Below are 7,500 nucleotides of genomic sequence, written 5' to 3'. Positions count from 1 at the left end.
AGTAATAATGGTGGTAGCTACCTGCAACCCACCCACCAGCCCACCCACCTGCCAGCAGGCCACTCTTACACCCACCACTGAAGACTTCATCACCACCACCTCTCCCCACCATCTTTTTTTTCCAACCATTTCTTTCACCCAGATTTTTCCCTTTCCACCAAATTCACCCCATTGTGAGGTGCCCCCCCCTCCCCCTGCACCAGTCTCCCCCCCCCCAACCCAAAGCTCCCAATCTCATTGTGTCGTGTTGACACTTTTCTCAGTCCTCTTGTCTCAATCCTCTTTTTTCCCTGCCCTCTTTTTTTTCCTTCTAAATTTGTCTCAGTGCTCTCTCTTTTTTCCTCTCCTCCTCCTCCCTCTCGTCTTCCTTGTAATTAACCTTCACTAACCCGCTATTATTACACAGTGTCGCTTTTGTTTGTGTTCAGATCTTCTTGTTTGGTCCCTGGGGAGAGACTTCCCTGGTGATTCTTGTTGTTTGGTCCCTGGGGAGAGACTTCCCTGGTGATTCTTGTTGTTTGGTCCCTGGGGAGAGACTTCCCTGGTGATTCTTGTTGTTTGGTCCCTGGGGAGAGACTTCCCTGGTGATTCTTGTTGTTTGGTCCCTGGGGAGAGACTTCCCTGGTGATTCTTGTTGTTTGGTCCCTGGGGAGAGACTTCCCTGGTGATTCTTGTTGTTTGGTCCCTGGGGAGAGACTTCCCTGGTGATTCTTGTTGTTTGGTCCCTGGGGAGAGACTTCCCTGGTGATTATTGTTGTTTGGTTCCCTGGGGAGAGACTTCCCTGGTGATTAGAGACTTGTTGTTGTTTGGTTCCTGGGGAGGTTCCCTTGTTGTTTGGTCCCTGGGGAGAGACTTCCCTGGGGAGAGACTTCTCCTGGTGATTCTTTGAGTGTTGTCTCCCACGTTTTTTTTTTTCTGGTGATTCTTGTTGTTTGGTCCCTGGGGAGAGACTTCTCTGGTGATTCTTGTTGTTTGGTTCCTGGGGAGAGACTTCCCTGGTTTCTTGTTGTTTGGTTCCTGGGGAGAGACTTCTCTGGTGATTCTTGTTGTTTGGTCCCTGGGGAGAGACTTCTCTGGTGATTCTTGTTGTTTGGTTCCTGGGGAGAGACTTCTCTGGTGATTCTTGTTGTTTGGTCCCTGGGGAGAGACTTCCCTGGTGATTCTTGTTGTTTGGTTCCTGGGGAGAGACTTCTCTGGTGATTCTTGTTGTTTGGTCCCTGGGGAGAGACTTCTCTGGTGATTCTTGTTGTTTGGTTCCTGGGGAGAGACTTCTCTGGTGATTCTTGTTGTTTGGTTCCTGGGGAGAGACTTCTCTGGTGATTCTTGTTGTTTGGTCCCTGGGGAGAGACTTCTCTGGTGATTCTTGTTGTTTGGTTCCTGGGGAGAGACTTCCCTGGTGATTCTTGTTGTTTGGTCCCTGGGGAGAGACTTCTCTGGTGATTCTTGTTGTTTGGTTCCTGGGGAGAGACTTCTCTGGTGATTCTTGTTGTTTGGTCATGACCAGCCCTTGCGGTGCATCAGGGCCTGATCAACCAGGCTGTTACTGCTGGCCGCACGCAAACCGATGTACGAACCACAGCCCGGCTGGTCAGATACTGACTATAGGTGTCTGTCCAGCTCACTCTTAAAGCCATATAATGTGAATTTACACGTGCTGAGGAAGCTGGGTTGGTAGTGAAGCGTCTCCTTGTTCAGTAAGTCCCAGCAACGCTCATCTTGCCATATAGGACAAGTGAAATTTTGTGTATGCAATAATTTCGCCAAAATCATTCTGAACCTAACGAAAAATATATATTTCACTGTGTTTGTTTAGTATTAAATTATTGTAAACAAATCCTTTGCCTACCCCTTTGACCCGAGTCTCCATAACACTGAATGTCCTCCATGTTTATGTATCTACATGTATATCTAAATTCATAAATTACATAACAAACTTATTACTATTAATACTGATCAGTATTTGTTTTAAACAGTTCATTACTGCCGTAACTTGTTTAACTAATAAATTGTTGAATACCAGTTCCTGGACCCATTGTGTGCCTCTTTTTTTTTTTTTTTTGCTATCCACAGGTTAGGTATGGGAGCATAATAAGGTTATCAAACTCCCTGTTAAATGTTGTACATAAATGGTACACAATACCGACAAAATGAAGAGTTAGACACATGTGCAGCATCTGGGTATCTTTATTTGCAGACGTTCCGCCATCCAGTGACTTTATCAGTACAATACAAGAACATAATGTGAAGAATTATATGCATCTTTTGTACATAATTCTTCACATTGTCGTTGTATTGATAAAGTTACTGGATGGCGAAACATCTACAAAGGTACCAAGATGTTGTACGTGTCCAATTCTTTACCTGTCCCATACAAGACTGAAACAAAGCTAACTCCATGACAAACGTACCTCTCTATACATGAGAGATATGACATAGACATGTACAAAAATTTTGTGTTTAAACTGTGCCTAACAGATAGTGGAGTCACAAACGTTCTCGTCAATAGCAACATACGACAATGTTCGTCAATACTATAATATTCATGTTTCCATTAAATTAATATTTTACAAATACCGTACAAGCTTACAAGTGTACATTTAATTTAGCCAGGATATAGTGATGCAAGTTGATTAATGTGATGCTATATAATTTGACAAAGCCTTTGACTTCCCTTTTGTTCTTTTGCTGGATGTCCAGACGGGTGTGGTAGTGGGCAGTGGAAGTTCTGCCCGGGACTGTTGGAAAGTGAGCTGAGTATGATCACCCATGCCCACTCATATCACGTTTGTAGGCATGGGAAGTGGATAAGGATGACTAGTATGCAGGTTTCTTATTGTATCCTGTACATGGTGATGGTTGTGGGGATGAGAATGGTGGTGGGGGTTCTGGAAACACTCTCTACATAAGTTGTCAAGGTGAGTTCACAAGACTTACGGATCCCAAGGATTCGACTTTGGCTTCTTGTGAATCTTACTTTTCAACTTGTCTATGAGAGTGAGGAAGGCAGGGCTGCTACTCGCATCTCGGAAGTCAAGAGGCTCTCGCCCATCCATATCAAAAGTGTGAATGTGTTCAGAAGAGCCCAAGTCAAGTAGAGCAGCAACAATGGCACCACCGTCAGGCAGACCAGAATCGTAGTGCAGGGGCATTCTTCTCCATTGATCCCTCACATCATCTGGACAAAACCTTTGTGTTACGTGATTATTGTGAGCTTCAGGCCGGTGTTGAGGAGCTCTTGGTATAAGGTTAACTATCTGTTCCCGCCCATGAACTACTGCCCAGTGGAGGAGTGACATCTGGTCTCCCTGAAGTCTACACTCAAACTTCATCTCAAACCTCATTTTCTACGGCCTGTCTAAGAATATTTTTTACCCTGGTTCCAGACGCGCTCTAAGATCCGAGCCTCTCCGGATACTGCAGCAGGGAGTAGACTCTTCAATACTTTTGGATCCATCCACGATTCAAGCGCTGTAAGGATCACTGGAACATCCATCGTAGTCATCCAGCATGTGGGTGTAGAGGGAAGCTCCATGGTGCCTCAACTCCTGGATCAACTCACGATGGCCATCGCGGATGAGAAAGAATAACAGTAGTGCCCCTCGCTCGCTAAGCTTTCTGATGTCAGTATTAATTTTTTTCCTGGTGGGGGATTCCAAGAGTTCTCTCACATCTGATATATTGCCTCCCAGGGAATGGTGGACGACACACACAGAAGGCTTGATTCTCAGTAGGAGGGAAATAATGGCTTCATTGCCAGTGCTAATGGTTGGTTCCTTCATGGATCAGGTCATCTCGGCACCACGAATTAACCATGGCTCTAAACTCGTTACCTTGGCTCTAAACCCATGTTATCCTGGAATGTGCAATTGTTGCGAATCCAAGTGGTTGGCGATCTTGCTTCTTAGAACGTTAGCGCTATCGGTCTATAATTCTCTGCTATTGCTTTGTTGCAACCTTTATGGAGTTCGGTTATATCTGTTGTGTTTAGCAACTGTAGGGTGACACCTGTGCCTAGCTCCCTCTCCATAGAATATTTAAGGCACGCAATAGGTGTCTTGATGTACACTGAGTTGCTCCATTCTGGGCCTGACGGGGCAGAGTGCATGGGCAAGTTGTCAGGAGCTTTTATAAATTTTAGTAGAGTTACAGTTTTGTTGGAGATGTGGTGAAGAATTTATTACGACTGTCAGCCTTGAGTCTGTTGTTGTTACCTGATGATGCAGCTGTTCAGCTGCTGCGCCTGTTGTTGTTAGCTGTTGCTGCAGTTGTTCAGCTGCTGCTACTGATCTTGTTACTTGATGCTACAACTGTTCGTTCACAATAATAGTAGTGAATCAACAGCTGCAGCAGTAAATAACAAAAGCACCGACAGTACTGTTGGTGCTTTTATTGCATGCTGCTGCAGCTGTTTCTTCACTGCTGTTACTGTTGCTACCTGCTGTTGTACCTGTTGCTTCACTGTTGATACTATTGGTGCCATTGCTACCTGCTGCTGTTGCTGTTTCATTACTTTTACTGTTGTTGACGTTCCTGTTTCGTTGCAGTACCTACAGTTGTTACCTGCTGCTCCTGCTGTTGTTGCAGCTGTTGTTGTTTCTGCTACTATTGTTGCTGATGCTACTGTTGCTGCTTCTGCTACTACTGTTGCTGATGCTACTGTTGCTGCTTCTGCTACTACTGTTGCTGATGCTACTGTTGCTGCTTCTGCTACTACTGTTGCTGATGCTACTGTTGCTGCTTCTGCTACTACTGTTGCTGATGCTACTGTTGCTGCTTCTGCTGCATAAAGCTTTCTCATTTTTTTCACAATAACCTGTAACAGCAGCTGCTGTCTCCTCGTTGCAGGGCAGCTGTTAAACCTGGCTAACAGCCCCATTTGAGTGTAATTACCTTCTCTTATAATACACTTGACTTGCAGATCTCGCGTTCTAATGCTTTACTTAACTGCTCTCCGCTGAGTGTATGCAAATGAAGGAGGTGGAGTGAATGACATAATTATGCAGGGGAAGCTTTCCACGACGTTTCACCCTGGGTAGAGCTTTACTGAGGTAGTGTTTAGCTCTGTGTTGAGCATTACTGGGGTGATGTTTCACCCTGGATAAAACTTTACTGGGGTGATGTTTTCGCCATGAAGGTGCTTCTGGGGGTGAACGCCCCCGAGATCCGGTCCCAGACCAGGCCTCCTGGTGGATCAAGACCTGATAAACCAGCCTGTTACTTCTGGCTGCAGGCAATCCAACATACAAACCACGGCTAGGCTGGTCAGGTACTGACTTGAGGAACTTATCAAGAGTTCCCTTGAAGACAGCCAGGGGTCTGTTGGTAAGTTCTCTTATGCTCGGAGGGAGGGTGTTGAAGAGGCGGGGACCTCTGACATTCATCGACTTCTCTCTCAGTGTACTCGTCTCGCTCCTGCACTGTCTGCCAAGTCTCATGTTTTCACAGGGAGTGATTTCGGTGTGCAGATTTTAGACTAGTCCCTCCAGGATTTTCCAGTGTAAATTGTTTCTCGTCTACGTTCCAAGGAATACAATTCGAGGGACTTCAAGGGTTTCCAGTAGTTCAGATATTTTACTGATTGTATATGGTCAGTGAAAGTTCTCTTTACATTTTCCAGCCTAGAAGACAGTTGTTAGTTTACAGTAGTATTCTAATCTGGAGAGAACAAGTAACTTGAAAAGTATCATCACTGGCTCAGCATCTCTTGTTTTGAAAGCTCTAGTTATACAGTCTAACATTATCCTTGCGGTAACAACATAGTTGTGATATTGTACATGGGTTCTTCTGGCATCATCACTCACAGTTCTCGCACATGCAACTTTCGCTTTATCGAATAATTTGAGTTCATCCTGTATTCATTTTCAGTCTCTATCTCCTCCATTCTTCTGTATAGGAGCAAGTGAAACTCGTCTTCCTTGAACATCATATTGTTATCTGAGGCTCACTGAAGACTTTATACCTTCCTGTAGATTAACTGTGTCTTCGACGGGCGCCACTCTCAGATTCTGGTGTCATCAGTAAAGGATATTACGCTGCTATGATTATGTGCTTATTAGTGTCGGATATAAAAATGAGAAACACAAGTGGGGCGAGTATTGTATCTTGTGGAGCAAAACTTGTCATTGTAGTCGCTTCTTGACTTCATTCTGTTTACTACTGCTCTCTAGGTTTTATTTGTCTGGAAGTTGCAAGTCCATCTGCCTACTTTTCCAATTTTGTTCTTTTGCACGCATTTTGTACGCTGTCACACCATGGTCGCACTTGTCGAGTACTTCTGGAAAGTTAGTGTACACTGCACCAGCAGATAACTTGTCTTCCAGGGCATCCAAGACAACGTGATAATGGTCTAGCACATGTGAAAAGCAGAGGTCACTTGCTGTAAACCCATGCTGCCCTGGATTGTGTAATTGTTGTGAGCTAATGTAATGGATGACTTGCTTCTTATGACCTGTTGATGAGTACAACGTGTGTAGTTAGCGCTTTACTACCGCCTTCGTGAAGTGGGGCAACATCTGTGGTAATTAATGACTTTGGAACAACACCTGTGTCCAGGCTCCTTCTCCATATAATATTAAAGGCCCGAGACAATGGTTTCTTGCATTTTTAATGCATATAGAGCTGCCTAAGTCTGGTCCTGGAACAGAATGCATGGTCATGTTGTTGATGGTTTCTTCACAGTTAACTGGAGACAGAGATACATCTGATATTGTGGAGATGTCAGTAGTGTTTTGAGTCTCATTCATGAAAAACTTATTTGTGTGTTTGATGTGTAGACTGATGAATGGTTCACTGAACACAAGAGTTGTGTTGTAACTTCAGTATTTCAGTTATTGTCTTATTGTTAACAAATTATGGTCCATCTTCTTCCAGTAAAGAACCTGGACTGAATGTGGTTGTCGCTCTGAATTCTGTCTCTTTGAAGTATTGCGAGATTCATTGCTCCTTGTGTCTCTCCTAGGACTCTATATGACACAGCTTCTGCTCTATGTTCTCTTTTTCTCTAACCAAAGTTTTCTTTTGTGCCTCAGAAAGTCTGTTGCCCATTGTCTTCGTCTGTAGAGGGAGCACCTCTCTACAATTTGCATATTCTCCTGCTTGGCCACTGAACTCATTCTCACAAGAAACTGGTTTAGATCCACGATGGCCATATCGTCTTCCGAGCATATTTCAATAAGGTCACGATTTATTTGGTCCCAATTTATGTTCTTATGGATGAGGCTGAATTTGTTGAATTCAACCTCATGAGTGACCGTGTTTCTCTGACCCGGGTAAACGTGCACGCAGGTCTGAACCTCCATTATGTTACGGTCTGAGATTGCAGTCTTCGATAGCCTTACGTCCTGGACCTGATCATTGTTGTTTCATGGTGTTTCCCAGTCTTGTGGGTTCAGCAGACATGACACGATAAAGCTCTACATAGAAACATGATTTGACAAAGCTCTACAAAGGGCAAAACGTCGGCTCAATAAAATCTTAATCTGCATATAATTACGTGTCTA

The 7,500-nt window shown here is 44.3% G+C and overlaps 1 protein-coding gene and 2 pseudogenes across 2 annotated transcripts in view; 1 reads left to right on the top strand and 2 right to left on the bottom strand.

The window, feature by feature from the left end:
* ci (cubitus interruptus) overlaps nucleotides 1–7,500 on the top strand; it is a 583,843-nt gene that overhangs the window by 277,819 nt on the left and 298,524 nt on the right. The gene's annotated exons all lie outside the window — the stretch shown is intronic.
* Nucleotides 2,643–3,330, bottom strand: LOC138853916 (uncharacterized; annotated as a pseudogene).
* LOC128694144 (uncharacterized) lies at nucleotides 3,332–4,508 on the bottom strand (annotated as a pseudogene).

Source organism: Cherax quadricarinatus, chromosome 43, assembly GCF_038502225.1.
Source record: "Cherax quadricarinatus isolate ZL_2023a chromosome 43, ASM3850222v1, whole genome shotgun sequence".
Taxonomy (NCBI): Eukaryota; Metazoa; Arthropoda; class Malacostraca; order Decapoda; family Parastacidae; genus Cherax; species Cherax quadricarinatus.
This window is presented reverse-complemented; position numbering and strand designations above follow the sequence as displayed.